General features: G+C 47.0%; 6 non-coding genes across 6 annotated transcripts; all 6 read right to left on the reverse strand.

Annotated features, from left to right (window-relative positions):
- Positions 1-5601: 5601 nt before the first annotated feature.
- Trnah-gug (transfer RNA histidin (anticodon GUG)) lies at positions 5602-5673 on the reverse strand. The gene has a single exon. It is a non-coding gene; the product is annotated as a tRNA-His (tRNA).
- A 372-nt stretch (positions 5674-6045) lies between these two features.
- Trnae-cuc (transfer RNA glutamic acid (anticodon CUC)) lies at positions 6046-6117 on the reverse strand. The gene has a single exon. It is a non-coding gene; the product is annotated as a tRNA-Glu (tRNA).
- Positions 6118-13210: 7093 nt separating this feature from the next.
- Positions 13211-13282, reverse strand: Trnah-gug (transfer RNA histidin (anticodon GUG)). The gene has a single exon. It is a non-coding gene; the product is annotated as a tRNA-His (tRNA).
- A 387-nt stretch (positions 13283-13669) lies between these two features.
- Trnae-cuc (transfer RNA glutamic acid (anticodon CUC)) lies at positions 13670-13741 on the reverse strand. The gene has a single exon. It is a non-coding gene; the product is annotated as a tRNA-Glu (tRNA).
- Positions 13742-14000: 259 nt separating this feature from the next.
- Trnal-cag (transfer RNA leucine (anticodon CAG)) lies at positions 14001-14082 on the reverse strand. Its single transcript has one exon. It is a non-coding gene; the product is annotated as a tRNA-Leu (tRNA).
- Positions 14083-14160: 78 nt separating this feature from the next.
- Trnal-aag (transfer RNA leucine (anticodon AAG)) lies at positions 14161-14242 on the reverse strand. Its single transcript has one exon. It is a non-coding gene; the product is annotated as a tRNA-Leu (tRNA).
- Between the last annotated feature and the right edge of the window lie 13474 nt (positions 14243-27716).

The raw sequence follows: 27716 nt of genomic DNA on the forward strand, positions 1-27716 counted from the left end.
ATCAACATGCCAATTTCAGTGACCAATAGTAAAGATACCCTCAGTAGTGAGAGAGATTGCTATACTACATGTCAAACAATGAGCCAACAGCTTTGGCACATGTGCTGAGGCCGTCAACCAAACTGCACAGTGTTGTTGGCTGCCCCAGCACCCTGTGTTGGGAGATGCCTGCCAATATGTCCACACTGACATTGTTGTTATTGTGAATGGGGGGGGCTCCATATGGATCCCAAGTTGTGCAGCAACTGTAAACCATAAAATTACCAAATAAGCAGCAACCAGTCACAAGATAATGTTTTCTTTATTTAATTTTGCATATCGATTTCAACTCATTAACAGCCATCATCGGTGCTTTCAACGTGTATGTTCCCTGAGTAATAACACTGACTTAAACAGACGTGAAACATGCAGTGGTACATAGAGAATCCCTGAGTAATAACACTGTCTTAAACAGATGTGAAACATGGAGTGATACATAGAGAATCCCTGAGTAATAACACTGTCTTAAACAGATGTGAAACATGGAGTGATACATAGAGAATTCTCTATGTATCACTCCATGTTTCATGTCTATTTAAGTCAGTGTTATTACTCAGGGAACGTACATGTTGAAAGCACTGATGATGGCTGTTAATCAGTTGAAATCAATATGCAAAATTAAATAAAGAAAACATTATCTTGTGACAGGTTGCTGCTTATTTGGTAATTTTATTGGTGTTTTTGTTGAAGCTGCATCTGGAGGGCACTCAACATTGCAGTCATTGGTGGCCGTATGCTGACTGTGCAAGGCAAATGGAGCTATAACACACAAAATGAGGCCTGAAATACAACATAAGACCACAAATGCCCCCTTTGTATTTTTTTTTACATAAATAAACATGATTCTCTAAATGGTACACTGGAACAAGCGAGTCAAGGCAGACCATTACAAACAAGGATATTTGATCTGGACAGTCACTAAGAGGCAAGTCCAGAAAGGAAGATTGATGGATCATAACAATAGTACTGGATGAGCCAATCATTCTCTAACATATTAAAAGCGTCAACTTAAGAACCTAGCTAGAAGCAAAGACAAAAGACAAAATCATAAAACACATGCCACATTCTGTTCATTATCATGTAGAGTGGAGGGCAGGTCTGTTGGTAAACCAGCTTCAACCCTCTTGTCATTATACAAAATACAGTTGGTTAAATTGTGGCATAGCATAACTAGCACATCATATGACTCACAAACAGGCAGTTGTTCATGTCTAAGGAGGAAGCCATGGGTCAGGGGGCTGTGTGTTAAACATACTTCATCAATTCTAATTGGCTACACGTTAAAAAGGCTTCATGAATTCTGACTGGCTGGAAGGAGATGTGTCATGGCTGCACAGTCTCTTTTACTGACTTATTTTCCATTACACCCAGGCACTCATCCTCACAAATGCATGACAGACCTTTGCAGCAATGACAATGCAGCAAGAAGAGGGATAGGGCAGTCAGTGACGTGAAGAAGGGTACCACACTGGCATGTGCCAATTCGCAATGTTGTCACCTGAATATCTCTGTCCCTACCACAGCATTATTCGTTGCATTCCTGTTGTTCAACAGTTGCTCTTTGCAGTGGATGTGATTTTAACATGACTATTACTGCATCCCATGCTGTGGTAAGTTGGTATTCTGTGTCGCTGTTTAGCGGATTAGCCAAGCTGTGAATCTCCACTGCTTCTTTAACGATGCTGTACCAATATGAAGACAATGATGTGAGTATTTTGATGTTTCTGTATTCTACACTGTGTCCTGTACTGAGACAATGCTTGGCCATTGCAGATTTCTCTGACTGGTCTAGACATATGTGTTGTTGACGTTCTATGCGTCTGTCCACCATAGGGCAGATTTGTTCAACATATGATGTACTGCAACTACAGGGAAAGTTATAGAATCCAGATGTGCTTGAACTAAGATCATCTTTCATTGAGTCTAAAAGAGTCTGAATTTTGTTGGTGGATGAAAGATGCATTAGACTTTATGTTTCTCTGGTAATCTTCATATTTTGGAAATTGCATTCATTTGTTTGTCTGTACATGTTCATCATATCTCCTGATTTTCCTCCATTTTGATAATTTCTTTGTCTGACACTGAAGAAAAACATGAAGAATGATTACAAGGTAAGGAGTATTCTATTATGACTGTTGATCAGTCACTTGCAAACCTTGAATACACGGTGGAATTATAAAATATATAATCAAATACAGATTGGTTGTTGGGACAAGTATAAAAAAGAATTTCACAAACAATTACAAAACAATTTAAAAAACACTGTATTATTATAACAGATGATGTTGACTCCTAATGTTTGCTTCTAATGATAAACTTTGTGGTTTTGATTTAACAAAGGGTTTATCAGTTACAGTGCATAAAAGATTAATTGCATTCTGTGAAAATAAAACTATTTTTCAGTACTGAGAATGACAAGTAACAGTTGTCAAATGTCTGATATATTTATTAAAACTTGTTTTGGAGCTACATTATTCCATTATTGAGTGAAACAAAACAGGGAAACAAAGCAATAACACAAAATACAACAAGTGCTGACAGCCATGTCATATTGTCATGTAATAGAAAATACCTTACACTGGTTCAGCTATGGGTTCTTGGAGAAACATTGTATTTTGTATGAACTAAATGAAATAATTTTTTAGTCTTGTTTCACAAATATTATTATTACAGAACAATCAATGTTCTGGCCTATAAGGCCATTTCATGCACTAGAAAAAAACCTCAAGTCATACAATGTAATAAGAAAGTTTGTCTAACAAGGCTAAAAAACTTTTTTGTTTAGGTAATAATATGTACCTTAAAGTTTCTATGGCATTAGGCACTTTAGTTAAAAAAACCAGCAGTAAATATTCATTAATGAACATAAAACTCTTCCTTGACCATCTTGTGGCGGAGCATAAATTTCTCATAAGGCTGAGGTATCAACTGAAGGCAGCTGCATTCTTCTACCAAATTATTTATTTATTTATCTTCATTCATCCAAGGATCATATCACAATGAAAATCAGTAGGTCACAGTATACAACACAGAGCATACATAACATGCTTTATGAGAATGGGAATAGGACAGGTAGTTAGCCTTGGCCTCGATTAAGGAATGTCCCACCACTTACTTTGGCAGGAAAACCACAGGAAACCCAAATCATTATGGCAGGACAGAGCAAGTACCTTCCATCCAAATATGAAATCAGTGCCTTAACAACTGCACTGCCTCAGTTTGTAAGTTCCTATTATATAATATCCCCTGATTTGTTTAGTGTAATGTGCAATATAAAACAGTTTAATTCTTCTTTGTCTATGCTACATCTTCTTCTTAGTCTTACAAAATTTTTGGTATTATGTTTTTTTGTCCACACTATCCACCTAATACTCAAAAAACAGTTCTAGCAATTTATTCTTTCTCTTGTATGCATCTGTATTATTCACTAGCATTCTAATATGAAGTCATAATGCAGTATTTTTAACAAACCTTTAATGCGGGCACATAATAAATAACAGCCATTTCGAAAACTTGAATGGTTATAAGAAATATGGGGTCGACAGAAATGTCCGATCCCATGCGTCGGCTTTGACCCGTGACGTAAGGGTGTTGTCGTGTGTGACGTCATGCCGGCGCGGAGTTTGGTTTGGGAGTGTTGCATGTTTGTAGATGTCGTTGTGTTGTTGTTTGTTGTGCTCTCTGGTGGTATGTTCAGGGTTTTCGTTTGTGTGGTGTAATGTGCTCAGTTTGCTTTTGCTCATTATCGATAATTTTTAGAGTGTCGGCTGTGTTTGTAGTGGAATTCGATTCAGTGAGCTAACGATTTTGTGTTAAGGTTAATTTAGTGTTGTTCTCTGTACGTCGTGTGGTAATTTTAGTAAAATTAATCGGTTGTTGTTTTTGTTCAGGAATGGATATGACGGATAAAATTCAGTGCGCAGGTCAAGGGAAGTTTTCGATCCCAATGTGTGGTTGTGTATGTTGGTATTGGTATCGGGAGTAGTTTTAGAGATGTATAGGCCAAGGGAAGTGTTTGATCATAATTTATAGGATCGGGAGCTGCTGTTGAGCTATATAGGTCAAGGGAAATGTCCGATTCCACATGATATTGTGTTTAGTGGTATTTGGGGAGTTTTGTGATGTCGGTTTTTTTCGATTTTTTGTGTGGTTTTGTATAGGGGTGAGTGTCTAAATTTGTTCATATTTAGTTTGCCCCTACCCAGAAACACTCCATTTCCCGCGCTGGTCCCGTTAAGTGTCATTACGCATTTTGTTGAAAGTGTGTATGTTTGTTTTTTGATGTATTTTCGTCCTCATAATGTGTACGTAATGACTTTATATGCGCCATACTGGAATCGTGATTTATGGTCATTTCCGCCATATTTGTGACGTCATGGGTGAAAGCAGACGGGCGGGATCGGACGCTTCCGTGTTTCCGAAATACTGATGTTTATGTCTTTTAATATGCATGCTTAGGCAAGGACATGTTCATTTTTTATTCTTTACGGCACACAGAGTACAGACACCATTGATTAACATTTCAGGTACCTGTACAGGTTCCTAGAGGTGGGTGAGAGCCCCTTTGTAGAACGGCGTGCTCGGAACGTCTACGTTTATGACAATCTTGACGGTAATGTCCGACACCGTTACAAAACGAACACGATTGTGGCTGGCCGCTATACGTCACAAATGCACGGTGGCCATTTACCAAAATAAACGATGGAATGTGGTGTCGAACCACCATTCTAACGCTGCGCACAACATAAGCCGAAGACCACTTTTCTTTAACTACGGACAGGACAGCACCGTGGGGCAACAAATGTTAGAATATCGTCTCAATTCAAACCTCTAATGGCAAATTACAAACACAAACATTACGTAGGCCATGGCCATCATGAGAGATAGTAACAGTCCTAATCTTACAGTCAAGGTGCCGAAATGTACTAACAAGTCCATTAACATCAACAAGAGCGTCACACATTTCATGGGTTTTCAGTTTAAGAAACACTGAGTTCAGAAAGCATCAAATTGAACACCAAGAACGTCATTAGACATGAGAAAGAGGTCATCTATGAGCCAACGGTGAATTTTGTACTCTGACGGTTTTTCAACGGAACGATCGAATTTGCATAGAACATTATTCTACCGCTCATCACTATTCTCGAAATTCATTGTACTCACAAAGAAGAAACAGCGAACAGCCGCGAAGCACAACAGCGGGGCGCCGGGTAGAACACGTCGCCGGCAGGATGCGCTCGTAAACACCGCCCGACACGAAGCACCGAGGATGCGACATGCACGAGCCTTAGACCGCTCGGCCACGCTACCCGCGCCAGTGTTCTTCGCTTTCGTAGAAACAGTGCACAACACAGCTTCCTCAAATAACTGCCCTGTTTGATTAGAGATTAACGACACAGTCAGCTGCCCGCGCTCTGGTGCGGCGACATTACGTGTTGATAAGGAATTGGTAATGCCACCTGCAGCCAGCGGAACATGAGCCAAAAATCAAGAGGGCACCATGATTTCAAACACTGGGTCACTATCGTCATTGCAGCGACAGCAAGGCAAAACTTTAAAAAGTGCCGTGACCAGGATTCGAACCTGGGTTATTGTGGCCACGACGCAATGTCCTAACCACTAGACGATCACGGCCACGGAGGCGCCGCCGAGAGCAGTTCTCGCGACTGCAAGTGACTATGCACAGCAAAGCTCAGCCCACTGTGTCTCGCCACAGCGGTGTGTGACGCGGTTTCCATTGTATGTATGCTGGCAAACGAACGTGCCTGCGCTGTTAGGACACTAAGTGTGGTTAGCTGCATTCAACCCCCGTGGCAATGTCTTGCGGTCCTCTAACTCTGTTGACCACAGGTATGTGCCTCGATAAGAGGTGGGCATACGTCGCATTGCTCTCGCCGTCACTTGTGACCGCGAATCGTTCTTAACGTAATTTTCTGCAAGCGTCAGTGAATCGTCAGTCGAGCTAAGTCGGGCCAAGTCGCATAAGAGGAGCAACAAAATGCGCTTTTCCGGTACCGGGAATCGAACCCAGGCCTCCTGTGTGAGAGCCAGGTATCCTAGCCACTAGACCACATCGGACAAGGACGCAAGTGTTTCCCCAGCGAACACAGCAAATTATACACACGCTTCTTAAAGACAACTGTAAAAATGGGCGCTTCCACTTTGTAGAACGGCATGCTCGGGACACCATTTCGTGGAGATGAACGCCGGCAATCATGACACCAAACTGCTCCTGTGAATCCTGTCGTTGCACCACGCACTGTGCTACGACAATTTAAGAAAGAGACGCTCACGGCTTGCTGCGCTGTTTCCTTCGCGGGTAATCAGTGCTCCTGCTTTCGAGACAGAAAACGTTGGCAGCTTTTTTGTTTTTTCTTTCTCTTTTTGTTTTTGTCTTTCTTTTTTTGTTTTTTATTTATTTTGGATTTTTTATTTTTTTACTTTTTTTTCTGGAAGGATTCAAAGAAAAATCCAGTTAGCACACAAAGGATAACGCCATCCAACAATGGAGAAATCATTAAACACGGACGTACACCGTGAAAAAAAAGAGGTGCGATGATCACTCCGAATAAAAAAGAAAGAGAAGAAACTAATGCAATTCAATTAGGAAAAACACACCAGCAATCCTGACCAAAGTAAAAGCAAGTAAACAGAACGAAATGTCCACAAAAAAAGGGAACACTTTCATGCAAACGCCTCTTCTCGGCATCACGATCCCAAACCAGAACATGGCAGAGTGGAAAACAAGAGGAAAATAAAGAAAGGAAAACAAAAATCCTCGCATAACACCGTATACGAGGCAATTCTCAAGGGAGAAATGTCTCCCGATTACGTTATATTTTTCGTTCCTGGTACTGAATATACATGCATCGCTAAACGAATTCTCTCACTATCACGTCACAGTTTTAAGCAGGAAAGTGGAAAATTAATTAAGTCGACATCGGTAAGGAGCAAAAGCATGCGCCAAAGCGACATGCAAAAAAATTTGCAAAAGTCATAACATAATCGGTACGAACACGGTACTTTCCGTGCTCAGTCCATAAGTAGGTGAGAAAATCCAAACGATCCGTCAGTTTGAGACAAAAGAGTGAATAAATTGTATGGCCGATTAACCAGATCGTGGCATTGCGTTTGGTGGATGGAAACGCCTTACACTGAGGTACGATTGCATCTGCCACTGTCACCTGCGCTATAGACACCCTGTTGACGAGACGAACCATATCCCGAGCAGTGTCCCACACAGCACGGAACCGACGGCACACGAAACGATGTTGAATGGTATCGTCGACATGGCACTCTTCGCATGCAGGGGACGGACTCAGATGAATAGAGTGCAGTTTAGCATTTGTAGGAATCGTGCCTTTGACAACTTTATACCACGACGCTCTGACAGGTGCAGGAAGCACGGGGGAGGTGATGTTGCGCCAAACTGTCCGCCAGTCAGTATGTGGTAGGCGGAACTCCCACTTGTTTCTGGCCGGTAATCCCCGCAGAGCACGGACAATGTCGCCCACACGGCCCCCGCTGGAGCCACTATGCGCAAGATAGCTGCTGTTAAAATAAAAAAGCCGCATGTAATTCAGCGCAGAGGGTATGTGGCTGACAGAGACCGGAGCAACCACGGAATGTGGGCGGTATTGGGTGAACAACCTGACCGTGGCACTGCTGGTGCCTTTCTCCAATACGGCCGTAGTCCGTTTGAGGAGGAGCGCCGCGCATTTGGCGGAAAAATCCACCAGACCGAGTCCCCCATCGGCCGGATGTAAGGTGCACGTGGCTAACGAAACTTTGAAAATGTCCCCTTTCCAAAGGAGCCAGTAGACGGCCTGTTTAATAGCGCGATCTGGGAGCTTAGTGACCGGGAGAACCTGTGCTAAATACCACGCTCGAGCTAAGATGGTAGTGTTAATGAGATGCACCTTGTCATGGAGCGCCAAATGCCGGGCCGCATGAATTTTAACAACCGCCCTAACGGTGTGTAAGACGGGACGCCAATTCAGAGCCTCCATGCGCTGAGGATTATCAGATAAAATAACCCCCAGGACTTTGTGCTGCTGCACAACACTGAACCAAGTTCGACGCACATGGCTCATGCGTGGAGTAAGAGGCAGCAAAACCGTCTTGTGAACATTCACAACGGCCCCCGTCGCCTTCTCAAACAGCCGGAGAACAGAGTACAGGGTATCTACATCGGCCGGCCGACCCAAGAACACCCCAAGATCGTCGGCATAAGCCCGACAAGTGAGGCGATCTTCCCCAAGTTGGATCCCGGGACACTCGCGGCAGATAGACCGCAGCAGCGGGTCGAGCGCCAAATCGTAAAGTGTCATTGACAACGGGCAACCCTGTCTGACCGAGCGAGTTAGACGTATAGGCTGACTGAGGGACCCATTGACGATGACACTCGACGTGGCATTGCGCAAAAAACCCTGAACCGTGTGGGTAAACTTACGGCCGAAGCCCATTGCAACCATGACACGCCGTAAATAGGCATGGCCAACCCTGTCAAACGCATTCTGGAAATCGATCAACATAATGGCTGCCGACCGAACTCTTTTGCCGCGTACAAAACCGATACAGTCCCTATAGGCCAGAACGGCGTCAAAAATATTCCTGTCACGCACAGCACACGTCTGATGTTCACAGAGAACGCGGGGCATCACTTGCCGCAGTCTGTGCGCGACGCACCTCGCCATGATCTTATAGTCCGCGTTTAACAGAGTGATCGGTCGAACAGCGTGGATATTCGGCGTCGCTTTCGATTTTGGAATGAGCGTGATGCATCCCGCTGCAAATTCCGTCGGTAGAGGAGCGCCATTAAGAATTTCATTCGCGATACCAGTTAACGTATCGCGTAAAAGATTAAAAAACTGCAAATAAAATTCAGCGGGAATGCCGTCCATTCCGGGAGATTTCCCCCTAGGACTTCGCTTGACAGCTTCGTGCAATTCGTCGGACGTAAAAGCCTCATTAAGATGGACACGGTCTGTGCGACGTAAAACATTTGGAATCCCCTGTAAAAGACGACGCAGCGCAGCGGGTTCGACATCAACGTCCCGAAAGAGAGACTCAAAATGTGCGTGGATTTCCCTCTCAATCGTCACCCTGTCGGAAGTCTTTGTTCCATCCCGAGTGACCCACGCATTAAAGGCCAATCGTTCGCGCATCTTCCGCTCTCTGTTAAGATGATAGATAGAGAGCGGCTCCCCGTCCACGGCACCCACAGGTTGGCACCGAGTAACCGGCCCTCTACCCTTTCGCCGCAGATCGGTCAAAAGTTCGGCCTGAAATTGTTTAAAAATGGGAAGAAGATGCGGCTGGGCCGTAACTTGGCGGGCGAGGTCCTTCAAACAGCTCTGATAAAACTGTGACGTCGAGCGACGCCAGTGCGCTGCGTCTCGGCTAAAATTAATTAAAAAGGTCCGGACTGCAGGTTTGGCAGTGCCAACCCACCACCCGAGAACGCTACTATCACCGGGTTTAGCCTGCAAAAGTTTGTGCCACATATCAGTGAAGCACTGCTGAAAATGAGAGTCGGCCAGCAGGCTGCAGTTAAACTTCCATAGATTTCGGCGATAGGAAGGCCTAAAAAATGGAAGCGAAAGTTCACAAAAATAACTGCAGTGATCTGAAAAAATAACCGGCCTGACCTCAGATCGAGCCACCGGGGCCGCAAGTGACGATGACACATAGATCCGATCAAGTCGGCTGTGTCCCTGTGGATAAAAATAGGTATATTGGGTTTCAACCGGGTGGAGCATGCGCCACGTGTCCTGCAGATTAAAACTTGTGAGAAGCGTGTGGAGTTCCTGACACTTGTTGGGGCGCGGCTCCTGATCGCGGTCATCGGTGACCGCATTAAAATCACCGCCGAGAATTAAATGAGCGGAATTCCGGTGCAAAACCTCACACAGCTCCTGACTATAAAAGAGCCGCCGCGCCGCGTAGTCGCTACCGGAAGGAGCATAAACATTAACAAACGTGACGCCTTCAATAGTGCACGCAATAGCGCGGCCAGTAGGGAGACACTCGATATTAGTGACAGTGAGCCCGGGGCATACTAAAATAGCTGTACCGGTGACATTGTCTGACACTACATTATCCACAATAACGTAGTCACTCAGATCGGTTAAAAGCAGGAGAGCCTCCCGTGTCACTTCTTGCAAAAAGGCGACATGGCAACGCGTTTCAAATAAAAGAGTTTTTAAGGCAAAGACTTTATGAGGACTGCGCATTTTGTTAACATTAACAGTAAGTATACGCCACCGACGCGTGTCAGGAACCATACACAACGCAAGGAGCAACAAATACAGTGTGCACAAGAAGCGAGGCAGTATCGCTGCGAAGATAACGCGGAATGTAGACAAGAGCGGTGACGGGGGGCACACACCAGACACAGCAAAGACAAGAAATAACAAGAAGAATAAAATTCAAAGAAGCGTGCACAACGGTATAAGCATTGGCATCACAAGGAGCACTCACTGTTTCAACACAAACGACTAAAAATTCAGCCAGCGGACAATAAACACCAGACACTTTCAAAGGCTAAAACTTAGGTCCGCAAAAAAAATTGCATGCACATGTGCCGCTAAAACAATGCAAGGAAGTGGCAAGCACAGTAAAATATGTCCGCAACGGATGTCACACATCAGACGCGCGAAAAAAAAAAAAAAGTATACGCACCACAAAAGCGGCACACGCACCGGTAAGACAGCACATGGTATTGAGAGTAACGGGGTAAACACACAAAAACTGCGTGTCAGGCCCCATACACAGCAAAACTACACAACTGTGTGAGAAATAAAAGCGCACATCTGGAAAGGCACCCGTGTATCCGTAACGATCCAAGTGAGCGGCAAGAACGACTAAAATGTGCCTCCGACGAGCGGCGGGCACCCAACACATTGAAAAATACCAGACACATTAAAATACACAACAAATAAAAACACACAACGACGGGTGCAGTGGCGCTGCCAAACTTACACTCGCGTGCGAAAATACAGGTTAAAACGCGCAACAGACCGGTGTCACACAAGATAGACAAGAATACGCCACAAAAAACAACGTTAAACTTAGGCAACGACGGATGCAATCACGCTGCCAAGCAAAGAGCAAAGTCACGCTACGTACCGGCTCCAGTGCCGTCGTCCACCTCCACGTCCGCCGCCCAGTCGCACTTATCACCGGAAAACACGGGGGGCTGAACCACCTCAGTGTCCATACTAACAGCGGCACCGGAAGGAGCCGCCGTGGCAGGTCCAGCGCCGACGGCAGAAACAGATCCAGAATCCTGCGAGTGCGGCCGGATGCGACGGCAATGTGAGTCGTCCGATTTACGTTTGGCTGCCAAGTGTGCAGGCGACACGCCCTGAACAACGTCCATCGCCATACCGCTTGCCACAACAGGCTCCTTTTTAGTAAGGAGAACCTTTAGCTGTCGAACTTTCTCGTCCCGCTTGGATTCCGCGTAACTCACGGACGCCTCGGGCTGACTGCAAGCAACAGGACGCTGCCGACGGCGATCGGAAGCCGGCGCCTGCCGCGAGTCAACAACCGCGCGCTGCGAGGCCCGTTGCAATTTCTTTTGCTTAGAGGGGGACTTGTACGGTGGAACACAAGTCACCACCGGGGACGGCGTCCGCGCCTTACGGAAGGAAACACCTGAAATACTCGCGCTGCGAAAGCGGGTAACGTTTTCAGCCCTCTCAGTCGGCCTTTCGCGACGTGGTTTGGGTTCCGCGGGGGCGTCAAGACGCTCCTCACGATCAACAGCAACGGTGGCAGAAGCGGACACATTCTCATTCATAACAGAGGGAGCAGCCTCTGAAACGGGTTCCGATACGGACAGCGTTACAGCTGCCGGTACAGGGTCAGACACAATCGGTAGTTCAATTCTATCAACAGCCTGCGTGTCAGGCACAGTGGCTGCTACATCCACAGGCAAAGAAATCACAGGCAACGTCGGGGAGCTATCAGCAACAGGAACGGAAGGTGTAACGTCCATAGCAACAAAGTCGGTCGCAAGCTCAGGTGCAGACACACGACTCGCACGTGCGGGGGAGGCGCCAAGCGCGACCGACGCCCACGTCACCTCGTCCTGACCGTCTGTCCGTGGTAATTGCACAGGGCGACTACGTTTCGGACAGTCCTGTCGAAAATGTCCGGTACCATTGCAGAAAGAACAGGTTGCCGGTTGACCGCTATAAGTAATAAACACCCGATGGCCAGCAACAACACCAAAAGACGGAATATGCTGTCGGACAATCATGCGGACACTGCGAACACCATTCTCAACGTCGTAATGATAAGCTGACGACCATTTCTCTTTTACGACCGAAAGCACTGTACCATACGGAAGTAAACTAGCAGAAATAGTTTCATTACGGACTTCGAATGGCAGGTTAAACAAGCGAACAGTGCGTATACCATAACCCGCGTTCGATAGCACAACATCACTAATTGTACCGTCAAGGTGCTTAATTTTACGTACACCACCATTTACATTGACGAGAGAATCACACATATCTGAGGATGACAGTTTGAGAAATAACGAGTTAAGGAACGCGTCAAGTTGAACACCAAGAACTACACTTTTCGGCAATTGAAGTTCGTTTCTAATCCATTCGTGAATCTCGAAAGCCGTAGGGCGACGGACGGATCTATCAAACGCGCACTGAATATTGTTCTCACGATTCTCTGAACGATCGAGATCCATAGTACTCACAGGAATAACAAACACTGAAGAAATAGCGCCGCGAAGCACACGCCGCCGACCGCGATCCGCAGGTAAACACCGCCCGACACGCCGCAGCGAGCGCGCGATGTGTTCGGGCCCACGGCTCCGAAGAGACTGGTGCCTGAAACCAGCGCCTTAGACCGCTCGGCCACGATACCTGCGACAGTGTTGTTCGCTTTTGTAGAAACAGTGCACGACGCAGCTTCCTGTTCTGCTGCGACTGGCTGCCCATCCATTGCACCTCAAACGACTGCCCTATTCGAACAGAGATTGACTACACAGGCAGCTGCCCGCTCTTTCGTGCGGCGGCATTGCGTGTTGATAACTGGCACCTGCAGCCCGCGGAACATGAGCGAAAAATCAAGAGGGCACAGTGTTTTCAAACAGTGGGTCACTATCGTCATTGCAGCGACAGCGAGGCAAAACTTTAAAAAGTGCCGTGACCAGGATTCGAACCTGGGTTATTGCGGCCACAACGCAATGTCCTAACCACTAGACGATCACGGCCACGGAGGCACCGCCGAAAGCAGTTCTCGCGTGTGCAAGTGGCGATGCACAGCAAAGCTCAGCCACTGTGTCTCGCCACTGTGTCTCGCCACAGCTGTGTCAGACGCGTTCTTCATTACATGTATACTGGCAAACGAACGTGCCCGCGCTATTAGGACACTAAGCACAGGGGTTAGCTGCATTCACCACCCGTGGCAATGTCTTGCAGTCCTCCAAGTCTGTTGACCACAGGTATGTGCCTCGATAGGAGGTGGGCAGACGTCGCATCTCTCTCGCCGTCACTTGTGGCCGCCAGTCATACTTTACGTGGTTTTCTGCAAGCGTCAGCGTAGCGTCAGTCGAGCTAAGTCGGGCCAAGTCGCATGAGAGGAGCAACAAAATAGGCATTTCCGGTGCCGGGAATCGAACCCGGGCCTCCTGGGTGAGAGCCAGGTATCCTAGCCACTAGACCACACCGGATTAAGACACGAGTGCTCCTCCGGCGAACACGCTATTGAAAGACGTCTGTAAAAATCTACGCTTCCACTTTGTAGAACGGCATGCTCGGGACACATTTCATGAACACGAACGCAAGGCATCATTACTCCAAACTGCTCCTCTGAATGCTGTCGTTGCACCACGCACTGTGCTACGACAATTTAAGAAAGAGGCGCTCACGGCTTGCTGCGCTGTTTCCTTCGCGGGTAACCAGTGCTGCTGCTTTCGAGACAGAAAACGTTGGCAGCGGTGGGATTCGAACCCACGCCTCCGAAGAGACTGGTGCCTGAAACCAGCGCCTTAGACCGCTCGGCCACGCTACCTACGCGGCACGGCGGTCACAGGAGCTGCGTTGTAGCGCAAGAGAAAACACCGCAATGGCACAAAAAACGAGAAAAAATTGGCAGCGGTGGGATTCGAACCCACGCCTCCGAAGAGAGTGGTGCCTTAAACCAGCGCCTTAGACCGCTCGGCCACGCTACCTACGCGGCACGGCGGTCACAGGAGCTGCGTTGTAGCGCAAGAGAAAACACCGCAATGGCACAAAAAACGAGAAAAAATTGGCAGCTTTTTTTTTTTTTTTTTTTTTTAATTAGAATTTTTTGCGGGCCTCCCATCTCCCCTTATAGCCCGTCCTTTCGCTCTCCAAGTAACGCCTTCGTCGGCGAGCTTCTCAGCTATAGTTAGTGCTGTTGCCAGATGGAACTTAAACGAAAACGAACGTTGACCAAAGCAAAATGAAAAGTAAGCCTCCTTCCTCTGAGGCATTGTTGGTGAAAGGGTTAACGGAAAGGTGTGGATCTTCACGGAAATCAAAGGAAACATGCGATTGCTCGTGAAGCGGAAAATAAAAAACAACTATATATTACTTTCGGAAATCAGTCAAAGAAAAATCCATTCAGCACACAAAGCAAAACGCCATCCAGCAATGGAGAAGTCAATTAACACGGACGCTCACCGTGAAAAAATGGAAAAAAAAGGTGCGATGTTCACTCCAAAGAAACAAGAAAGAAAAGAAATAATGCAATTCAATTAAGAAAAGCACACTAGCAATCCTGACCAAACTAAAAGCAAGTAAACACAATGAAATGTCCTCGCAGCATCACGATCCCATACCATAACATGGCAGAGTGGAAAACAAGAGGATAATAAAGAAAGGAAAACAAAAATCCTCGCATAACACCATATACGAGGCAATTCCCAAGGGAGAAATGTCTCCCGATTACGTCATATTTTTCGTTCCTTATACTGAATATACATGCATCGCTAAACGAACTCTCTCACTATCACGTCACAGTTTTAAGCTGGAAAGTGTAAAGTTAATTAAGTCGACATCGGTAAGGAGCAAAAGCATGCGCCAAAGCGACATGCAAAAAATTTGCAAAAGTCATAACATAATCAGTACGAACACGGTACTTGCCGTGCTCAGTCCATAAGTAGGTGAGAAAATCCAATCGATCCGTCAGTTTGAGACAAAAGAGTGAATAAATTGTATGGCCGAGTAACCAGATCGTGGCATTGCGTTTGGTGGATGGAAACGCCTTACACTGAGGTACGATTGCATCCGCCACTGTCACCTGCGCTGTAGACACCCTGTTGACGAGACGAATCATATCCCGAGCAGTGTCCCACACAGCACGGAACCGACGGCACACGAAACGATGTTGAATGGTATCTTCGACATGGCACTCTTCGCATGCAGGGGACGGACTCAGATGAATAGAGTGCAGTTTAGCATTCAGCTACACAGGAGCCGAGCGGACGTGTTTCGCGCGCGCTCCCGTCTCTACAGTATTCGTGTCGGGTTTTTCGCGGAAAATCGCGTCAGCGTGTGCCTAAAAACAGTGCAAGGCATCGATTAAGTGTGCTGTGATATAGTGCAGTGAAATTTCCTCGCGTTTTACGGGGGAAAAGGTGCTAAATGTGACGTCGCATCTGCACCCATTGGACTACAGTGGACCTCTTCAAAGGTATTTCCACCTTCAACTAACACTCGAGAAACATTACTAACACCCCTAGGAACAATTGACGTTACTAACGTTACTAACCATAGCTTGTGAAGTGTTGGAAAAACCACGAACGGAAAAGTTCACGTGTGGCGAGTCAAGACCATAACATATGGCAGGAGTGTTTTCTGCTCTAGGATGATGAAAGTCTACCAAAAGCGAGTCTAAGACATACGACAGTGTAGCAAAGCTCCTGCAAAAGTTTCGGTTCGGTAATTATAATATTAACGGATTTAGCAGAAAACAGTTTTGACAAACACGAAAGACACAAACCGATATACCGAACACAGTGACGGAACGCAAGTCCCGTAAGTAGAACGCCGGGCGCTGGCAGAGGCGCGCTGTGTGCAAGTTCCGAAAGTGGGCTATAGTGCATTGGCCGACGCGTGCCCGCGTTGCTAAGCGCGACACGTAGTCCTGCGCCCAGCCGCGGGAGGCAGCAGCGCACGGGAACTGCACAACTGCACAATCGGCATCTATTCACGCGCGTGAACTGCGTGGCCGACTGCCGAGCGAAGCCAGACCGCGAGGCGCAGTATCAGCTGGCCCGCGCGTGCGTGACCACCTTATCCGCACTCAGCCGCGCAGCACGACGTATCGCTTTTGGCGCATCGCTTTAGCACAGCGCCTTGGCATATCGCTTTGGAGATTTTTTTTTTTTTTTTTTTTTTTTTTTCCACCGCCGGCCATGTAACAGCGTAGCGCCCTTTCGGCAACCGAGTAGTCACCACATAAACACGCAACCCTGGATCGAGTACGACAACTTAGTGGTGCAAGCACCACACCGACATCGACAAGAGGGCCACCTGGCAGGGCAAACATCAGTAACAAAGTGTCGCAAATAGGCATGGCGTCTGGTATTCACGAATATGCCGTCATGTCGCCGAGCCAAAAGATCGCTGCAATTGACGAGCTACTGAATGACATTGCAGCGGAACTGAAGGCTAAACACGTGTCTAGTAGTGTACTGAACACAATACGGAATAAAATATTCCCGTTGGCATTTCAACTTACGTCAGCAGAAGCCAAGGTCGAACTGCTGCAAGAACAGAATAAAGATCTACTGCGAGAATTGCAATACTCAGCAGATCCAGTAAAGGACCTACGCATTGAGACACTCACCGAACAGGTTAATAAACTAGAGGAGGACAACTCCAAGCTTGTTGAAATAAATCAGGAACTTAGAGACCAGATCAGGGAACTGACAGGGAAAGTCACTGAACAAGCGCAGCAACAGGCCAAAACATTAACATATGCTGCAGCTCTATCCACCGCACCCAAAGAACTTAAACGCATTGAGGCGGCCAAAGCCAAACAGACAACAACATTGTTCATAAAATCAACAAACAATCAAGACACAAAAACAGTACAACAAACACTGACACAAAAAATAAACCCAAGACGTGATAACTTACATATAAAATCGATAAGAAACACGAAGACAGCCGTCATTGTCGAAGCAGCAACACAGGAGGACTGCCGTAAAATCATAGAAAAGACGAAAGACATAGAGAACATTGCGTGTGAAGGGCCTAGAAAACGGCAACCTCTGGTGATAGTCCACCGAGTTACAGACACTATCTCAGATAGAGAATTTCTGGAGTGTCTGTACGAGCAGAACCTCAGCGACGATCTCACAAAAGACGAATTTGACAGAGACGTCAAAATCAGATTCCGCACAGGTCCAAAAGGAAAGGGATATAACCATCAGGTGTTGGAGGTTACACCCAGAATTTATTGGTATCTCACTAAAAAAGGAAGGGTGTACATAGACTTTCAATCATTAACCGTCAAAGACTTTACCTCCGTAAGCCAGTGTTACAATTGTTGTGACCTAGGCCACACAACCAAAGCTTGCGCAGACACAAGTGCGACCTGTTCAAGGTGTGGCAAGAAGGGTCACAAACGCGCAGAGTGCCGTGCATCAGAACCCATCGATTGTATTCCCTGTAGGAATAGAAACAGAATTTGCAATAAGAGTAGGGGTGGGGTCTGCCAGACCTACAAACAACTGCTTGACAGACTAATTGACAGCACTGACTATGGCAACTGAACACCCCCCTGCGTCAACTGACCTGCTCCACAAATCACACCCTGCTAAAACGAAGTCATACAAGTCACCTTCGACAAAAAACCGAAACCACCTACGTGCAATACTCTGGCGTAAGAGGCAAAAACTGTTACCAGACGACTACCCCAACAATGGATACATCCCAGGCTTGATGAACAGTACAAACCTGGAAGACAGCCTTCACGCAGTTACCGAATACATTGACGATCTCACATTGACAGGACAAATAGTACCAGAACCCGCCAAACTAATTAAAAGACAGATAAGGTACTGGATGACGTTTCAGACGACCCTCATTAACAGGATAGACGAACTTGAAGACGAACTACTAAGATTAGACATGGTAACCCCATACTCCGACACTGACAGATCAGGATGCTACAACACATATGACCAACCAGAGCAACCATGCAAAATAACACCACCAACGACCCAACGAGGCCCTTCTACTCCAACACAACGACGCACATACGATACCACGAAATGCGAAGGATATATCAAACCAGTTAAGTTCGTTTTAGGTGAGACTTTGAACCCTACCGTTATGCAAGCCAGCGAAACTGGAACTCAAACGAAAGACACAGACAAATCAGACACCCCAGGCTGCATTCAATCCAAACGAATAATAACTCACACTTACTCATCGGCAGAGGAAGAAGATGACGTCTATCACTGCCCCTACGCCAGAGAATGTAGCGTACACAAAAATGATCCACCAAATCCCAATGCCAATCTTGAACAGGCCACAGCACTGACCGACACCGCAAATGACACGCATAAAGTCGGGGCAACAACCGCAACTAAAGCTGACAGTGCGCATATCATACTCAAAGCTGATACGACCGATGCAAATAATGACGAAGAGCAGACCTGTGAGAACCAACTCGTGTCAGAGCGAATTAGAACTAAGGTACACTCACCCAACACATCTAAAACACAACAAGACAGCACAAATGAAACACACAAAAAACACACAAAAATAATCACAGCCTTCAAGAAACTAAACCCACGTAATAAACCTAAACAGCCTAAGAGAGTTAAAAAAGTGAAAGCGTGTGACGACCAACCGCGGCAATTGCCGGCTGTTCCAACACCTTGTGTCAAAATAGTGATTCCCCCCAGTGGTGTAAACACACCCTCAGTTCCCAAATCAACAACCGCAACGTCAACGCCATTGGAATCCCCCGCAACGACCAACATGGGCACCCATCCAGCGCTTCTCGCAGAGGCGCACAACGACTCCACTACACCACCACGGCACGACACGGCAGCGGGCACGTCAACACACGCCACCACCACCACTAGTTTTAAATACGATAAGTTAGACCTAAATGTAAAATTAAGTAGGCTAGAGAAGAGGGACATATTAGAGACGGCACAACGGATGCTTATTCGCACCCTACATCCATATGGAGATTCGGTCTGTTTTCGTACATCGGAGCAAACCGACAGACTCATTCTCAAAACAGAAAACATTCCGACGGATCCTGACAGCCTGCTTAATCTGCTCATGCAGGTGTGCGCGCGCAGGGAGGAGCCATTCGACCTAGATAAGCTATATAAGGATCACGTTAGGGCTCATGGGAGAACATACTTCGATTATAGTCAAACTGGCAGCAAGTGCTACGCCACTGTTAAACACCCGAACTGCTATTAGCACAGCTTAATGCTATGCGGAGTATACTCGTCAACTCGGAGCTCCCACAAGCCCTACGTGAACTAAGAAGTGATATTCTCTGTTTACAGGAGCCATATACCAGAATAGGTCAAATCCCTAATCTCCCTCCAGGCGCGGTGACAGTTGCGGAGGGGGCGGGCTGCAAGGCATCCGTCACAATTCTAAACAAAGAAATATACCCGGTGAAAATCACAGAACTCTGTTCTGAACACCTAGCTACAGTCGAAGTCACGCACAAGGGGGATACGTGGATCATCGCGTCGCTGTACGCCCAATTCTGTCACAGCATTATGCCATATGCAGACCTCATTAGAGATCTTGCAAATTATGCTGGCAACAAGAAACTACTTATCTGTGCAGACATAAATGCCAGATCCACCCTGTGGCATTCAGACAGAACTGACGACAGAGGCAGAATCATAAACGACATCATTAATGAAAATGGACTCCACATACTCAACGAAGAAGGACACCACCCGACTTACACCGGACACAACGGCTACACATCAAACATAGACATTACCATCGCCAACAATGCTGCCATTAACCATGTACGAGACTGGACTGTACATGATCAGATCACAGCTAGCGACCACAACATCATCACACTAACCTTAAATGGTACATCCAACATCAACTCAGTCACACAACCCAAAAGACTGTTATTTAACAAAACGGATTGGAATAGGGTCAGACGAACAATACATGAGCACACATTGCACGACATCACCGGTAGCGTTGACTTCCGAGCACACATGCTGACGGACATCATCACAAAAATACAGAACACCTGCATACCTACACAAAGCAAGATAAAACACCAAAACATTCCATGGACCACACAATTAACGCGACTCAAACAGGACTCAAAACGTAAGCGTAAGCTTTATCAACGAGCAATCTCAGACAGAGAAAGACAAATACGACTACACGACTACCGGCTTGCCAAGGACAGGTACAAACTCGAGCTGAATAAGACCAGGAAAGACCACTGGAACAGCCATGTAGCAGCACAAACACAACTAAACATTTGGGGGGAACCATACAAAATAGTGACAGAAAAAGTAAAGAGCCCACTGGTTCTGGGAACGTTGCGACAGGAAGACGGCGCGATGACTAAGGGCTGGAGACGCACAGCGGAGTTCCTGCTAAGCAAACTCCTGCCTGATGACATCGCTGACACTGACACACCAGAACAAGCAGCACTGAGACGCGAACTCGACACAGCATACATTACACCAACTGTCGTCTGTCCTTTTGCACAGGAAGAAGTCGCGATAGCGATTTCAGAACTAAAAAACAAAAAGGCGCCAGGACCAGACGGTATCCACTCTGAGGTACTAAAACAAATTGCACCGCAGATCACCCCATATCTCACAACATTGCTAAACGACGCATTAAGGCTGGGTCGAGTGCCTGCAGTGTGGAAGTCCTCGAAGGCGGTCATCATCAAAAAAGCCCCAGACAAAGACCCCTCAGATCCCAAGTCATACAGACCGATATGCCTCATCAACACACTGGGTAAAATACAAGAGAAACTACTTTGTAAACGATTACGAGCACATAGAACACTACGGGGACTAACACCACACCAATACGGCTTCAGGGAAGGGAAATCTATAGACGACGCAATAAACAGAGCACTCCAAATAGTACATAACACACCTAACAAATACACACTTGCCATTATGATAGATATATCAGGTGCTTTCGATAACCTGTGGTGGCCGGCCTTGTTCAAGAGGCTCAGACACCTGCAGGTGCCGGAATCCCTGTACAATAGCTTCATCGACTATTGCAAAGACAGGACAGTCGTTTGGCACATGGACAATCAGAAAGTAATCAAACGTATTACAAAAGGCTGTCCACAAGGGTCGATCTGCGGCCCCATCTTCTGGGACATAGTGATTGAACCGCTCCTACAGTTACTAGAGGAGCACACTTTGACAGATGGAGTTGTCGCCTATGCTGACGATCTACTCGTGGTTGTATCAGCAAATAACCGGGCCCAGCTAGAAGAAAGAGCCAGTGGAACACTTCATACAATAACCAAATGGTGTGCTAAGAACAAACTAAAGATAGCAGAAACCAAAACAACATACACACTGTTAAAGGGCATCCTACGCAGGAACCCAACAGTCAAAATAGGGGACACAAACATAAAAAGACTCGCGGTTACACGCTATCTAGGAGTATACATTGACGAACGTTTGAACTTCCACGAACACATGCGAATATGCACAAACAAAGCAGAAAAGCTACTACACAAACTGGCAAGGCTAAATTCGGAACAATTTAGACTACCCCTGTCAGTCACACGAACATACCATTGTGCTCTCTTCGAGTCAGTACTATGCTTTGCTGCCAGTACATGGGCTCACAGATTGAGTGTCTCAACCAACAGAACCATCGTACGTAGAGGACAAAGAAGTGTTTTACTTCGATTAACTGGGGCCTTCAACACAACGTCAATTGATGCACTATGTGTGGTCATGGGAATCTTCCCAATAGACATCACAATCAGGTACCGTGCAGCAATGTACTGGCTTAGGATGGGGAGAATAGACCAGGTTCGGCAGATCACTGGTGTACCGATTGAGTCAACACGCCAACTTAAAACATGGCGAGTGGATACCTGGCAGAGCGAGTGGGACAACAGCGATAAGGGCCGCCGAGTATACAACTTCTTCCCTGACATCCGGGAAAGACTAAAACTGAAACATATCGATCCCAGCCGCGGTATGGTACACTTCATCACAGGACACGGCCCCTATCCCACGCACCTGAACCGCGTGAGTCTGCAGCAGACTAATAGATGCACATGCGGGGAAGAAGGTTCCCCTGAACACATCGTCTTTTTCTGCGGACAACGCACGATCACAAGACACACAGTACACGTAGACCACTTGAACACACAAAATGAACTACATGCCATAGTACGCGATCCTGAAAGGTGGACTGAACTTAATACACTGACTGACGAAATCTCAAAGATTCAACATGCTGAATATTTACGCAACAGACCATACAGAAGGCAAGTCGGCACAACCAGACAACAGGATGCCCAGGGGATCACAGACATTACTGATACATCGAGTGAAGAAGAAGAAGACACAGATGCAGACCAAGGCACCAACACAGATATTGAGGCGTCCAGCGCGTATGACCCATAGTGTCAACTAAAGTGGCCTCAAAGACTTTTCCCGAAAGACCGACAAATGGTGCATATGTCACATAAATTCTGGAAAACTGATTGCACCTAAATGTAAATATGTATATAGTTAATAGTACCTCCATGTCTAACATGAGCTTAAAGCTAGGCACCTCTTCAAGGGACCTACGCCTTCTGGTAAGAGGCAGCGCACGGCCTGGATGGAAGGATCTTAATTGTGGTCCCTCTTGACTGAGCCCAACCCGACGGATACATATTGTAGATCGGGGAAAACCACCTTTCAGGCTGTGTTGCTGGCGGGGCCGGGAGGTGCTAACTAACGCATTATGCAGTATCATAAGCCTTATTGCTTCAACACAAATTGTCAGTTTTAATGCACCTGTACAACCGCTACCATAACCACTATTTTACCAATACCATCGAAGCCAAAGCTTAAAGGTAGGCACCTCCTCAAGGGACCTACGCCTCCTGGTAAGAGGCGGCACACGGCCTGGATGGAAGGATCTTAATTATAGTTCCTCTTGACTGAGCCCAACCCGACAGATACATCTTGTAGATCGGGGAAAACCACCGTTCAGGCCGTGTTGTCGGCGGGGCCGGGAGGTGCTAACAACCGAACAGTCTTTATTAGGAGCCATGCAAGCCCGAAATAAACAGCCACATTCCATCTCACCTCTATTACCATTACCATAACAACTTTCCACCAATAACTTCTGAGCCAGATCATAAAGCTGGGCATCATTTGTTATTCATCACAAGGTAACTTTGCAGACTAGACATGGAGGGTTAGTTGGCTAATGTACCTCAACCTTCCATAGTTAAGTAAGTACTTAGAATGGCAGACATTAGAAGGAATGGTGAGCGACGTCAAGCGACTTGAGGATCATTCCAAGACCCTGGACGCCGCCCACAACCAGGTGACGGGCCCATACTACACCATTCCTTTCCCTATTCCTTTCCCTTTTCTCTACTTCTTCCAAACATCCATTAATTATTAAGTTTTTGTATTATTATTTTCTTAATTCTTTCGTATACTTGTCTGTCTGTCTGTATCCTACTTATTTTATATTTTATATTAGTTTTAAGATTTTAATATGCTGCACAATAACAAAAAAAAAAAAAAAAAAAAAAAAAAAAAAAAAGATAAGAACCATACAAAGCCCGCCTCCACGTGGCGGGACACGGGCAACGGTGTGGGTGGGGACGGGAGCCGGGGTGATGGCACAATCAGCCACTCCGGACCCCGGACCCAGCCACAGCGGCCAAGAGGCTATATAAGACCCACCATAAGAAATTAGGCGGTGGGTCATTAAATATAAAGCAGCAAGTGACGCTCTGACAGGTGCAGGAAGCACGGGGGAGGTGATGTTGCGCCAAACTGTCCGCCAGTCAGTATGTGGTAGGCGGTACTCCCACTTGTTTCTGGCCGGTAATCCCCGCAGAGCACGGACAATGTCGCCCACACGGCCCCCGCTGGAGCCACTATGCGCAAGATAGCTGCTGTTAAAATAAAAACGCCGCACGTAATTCAGCGCAAAGGGTATGTGGCTGACAGAGACCGGAGCAACCACGGAAGGTGGGCGGTATTGGGTGAACAACCTGACCGTGGCACTGCTGGTGCCTTTCTCCAATACGGCCGTAGTCCGTTTGAGGAGGAGCGCCGCGCATTTGGCGGAAAAATCCACCAGACCGAGTCCCCCATCGGCCGGATGTAAGGTGCAGGTGGCTAACGAAACCTTGAAAATGTCCCCTTTCCATAGGAGCCAGTAGACGGCCTGTTTAATAGCGCGATCTAGAAGCTTAGGAACCGGGAGAACCTGTGCTAAATACCACGCTCGAGCTAAGATGGTAGTGTTAATGAGATGCACCTTGTCATGGAGCGCCAAATGCCGGGCCGCATGAATTTTAACAACCGCCCTAATTGTGTGTAAGACGGGACGCCAATTCAGAGCCTCCATGCGCTGAGGATTATCAGATAAAATAACCCCCAGGACTTTGTGCTGCTGCACAACACTGAACCAATTTCGACGCACATGGCTCATGCGTGGAGTAAGAGGCAGCAAAACCGTCTTGTGAACATTCACAACGGCCCCCGTCGCCTTCTCAAACAGCCGGAGAACAGAGTACAGGGTATCTACATCGGCCGGCCGACCCAAGAACACCCCAAGATCGTCGGCATAAGCCCGACAAGTGAGGCGATCTTCCCCAAGTTGGATCCCGGGACACTCGCGGCAGATAGACCGCAGCAGCGGGTCGAGCGCCAAAGCGTAAAGTGTCATTGACAACGGGCAACCCTGTCTGACCGAGCGAGTTAGACGTATAGGCTGACTGAGGGACCCATTGACGATGACACTCGACGTGGCATTGCTCAAAAAACCCTGAACCGTGTGGGTAAACTTACGGCCAAAGCCCATTGCAATCATGACACGCCGCAAATAGGCATGGCCAACCCTGTCAAACGCATTCTGGAAATCGATCAACATAATGGCTGCCGACCGAACTCTGTTGCCACGTACAAAGCCGATACAGTCCCTATAGGCCAGAACGGCATCAAAAATATTCCTGTCACGCACAGCACACGTCTGATGTTCACAGAGAACGCGCGGCATGACTTGCCGCAGTCTGTGCGCGACGCACCTCGCCATGATCTTATAGTCCGCGTTTAACAGAGTGATCGGTCGAACAGTGTGGATATTCGGCGTCGCTTTCGATTTTGGAATGAGCGTGATGCATCCCGCTGCAAATTCCGTTGGTAGAGGAGCGCCATTAAGAATTTCATTCGCGATACCGGTTAACGTATCGCGTAAAAGGTTAAAAAACTGTAAATAAAATTCAGCGGGAATGCCGTCGATTCCGGGAGATTTCCCCCTAGGACTTCGCTTGACAGCTTCGTGCAATTCGTCGGACGTAAAAGCCTCATTAAGATGGACACGGTCTGTGCGACGTAAAACATTAGGAATCCCCTGTAAAAGACGACGCAGCGCAGCGGGTTCGACATCAACGTCCCGAAAGAGAGACTCAAAATGTGCGTGGATTTCTCTCTCAATCGTCATCCTGTCGGAAGTCTTTATTCCATCCCGAGTGACCCACGCATTAAAGGCCAATCGTTCGCGCATCTTCCGCTCTCTGTTAAGATGATAGATAGAGAGCGGCTCCCCGTCTACGGCACCCACAGGCTGGCACCGAGTAACCGGCCCTCTACCCTTTCGCCGCAGATCGGTCAAAAGTTCGGCCTGAAATTGTTTGAAAATGGGAAGAAGATGCGGCTGGGCCGTAACTTGGCGGGCGAGGTCCTTCAAACAGCTCTGATAAAATTGTGACGTCGAGCGACGCCAGTGCGCTGCGTCTCGGCTAAAATTAATTAAAAAGGTCCGGACTGCAGGTTTGGCAGTGCCAACCCACCACCCAAGAACGCTACTATCACCGGGTTTAGCCTGCAAAAGTTTGTGCCACATATCAGTGAAGCACTGCTGAAAATGAGAGTCGGCCAGCAGGCTGCAGTTAAACTTCCATAGATTTCGGCGATAGGAAGGCCTAAAAAATGGAAGCGAAAGTTCACAAAAATAACTGCAGTGATCTGAAAAAATAACCGGCCTGACCTCAGATCGAGCCACCGGGGCCGCAAGTGACGATGACACATAGATCCGATCAAGTCGGCTGTGTCCCTGTGGATAAAAATAGGTAAATTGGGTGTCAACCGGGTGGAGCATTCGCCACGTGTCCTGCAGATTAAAACTTGTGAGAAGCGTGTGGAGTTCCTGACACTTGTTGGGGCGCGGCTCCTGATCGCGGTCATCGGTGACCGCATTAAAATCACCGCCGAGAATTAAATGAGCGGAATTCCGGTGCAAAACCTCACACAGCTCCTGACTATAAAAGAGCCGCCGCGCCGCGTAGTCGCTACCGGAAGGAGCATAAACATTAACAAACGTGACGCCTTCAATAGTGCACGCAATAGCGCGGCCAGTAGGGAGACACTCGATATTAGTGACATTGAGCCCGGGGCAGACTAAAATAGCTGTACCGGTGACATTGTCTGACACCACATTATCCACAATAACGTAGTCACTCAGATCGGTTAAAAGCAGGAGAGCCTCCCGTGTCACTTCTTGCAAAAAGGCGACATGGCAACGGGTTTCACATAAAAGAGTTTTTAAGGCAAAGACCTTATGAGGACTACGCATTTTGTTAACATTAACAGTAAGTATATGCCACCGACGCGTGTCAGGAACCATACACAACGCAAGGAGCAACAAATACAGTGTGCACAAGAAGCAAGGCAGTAGCACTGCGAAGATAACGCGTAATGTAGACAAGATCGGAAAAAATGGCATACCGATAAGTGGCAGGTATCATACACAAATTACACACGAAAGAAGGGTCTACAATAACAGTCACAAGGGCGCCCCCAAAGCAAAGCAACACGTGAACATGAACGGCAAAAAAAGATCCACCGCAGGCTACCGAACGCCAAGCACAGCTAAAACACCAACAAATAAGAAGATACAACATACACATACAATAAGAGGTGACCCGGCACAGCGAGGACGACGCAGTCGAGCGACAGGACCACTAAATAAAAAATAAATAAATAAAAACAAACCGGCGACGCCGCGCACAAGGTAAATCAAAGGCATGTTGTGGCATAATGAAAGGTAGTGTGCGCTACCAAACGACGCATGCAATCAACAACAACGGTAAAAGCTATCCCCCAATATGTGGAGACTGTAGACATAGGTAAAATATCAAAAAGATACGGACAGAGTAAAACGACATGTGCGCCGCCAATGCTGTACCATGCAGCTCGTCGGCATGAGCGATGAGACATTGCCTCCGACGGGGGGCACACACCAGACACAGCAAAGACAATAAATAACAAGAAGAAAGAAGAAGTAAAGAAGCGTGCACAACGGTGGAAGCATTGGCGTCACAAGGAGCACACACTGTTTCAACACAAACGACTAAAAATTCCGCCAGCGGACAATAAACACCAGACACTTTCAAAGGCTAAAACGTGGGTCCGCAAAAAA

This window comes from Schistocerca gregaria, chromosome 1, assembly GCF_023897955.1.
Source record: "Schistocerca gregaria isolate iqSchGreg1 chromosome 1, iqSchGreg1.2, whole genome shotgun sequence".
NCBI lineage: Eukaryota > Metazoa > Arthropoda > Insecta > Orthoptera > Acrididae > Schistocerca > Schistocerca gregaria.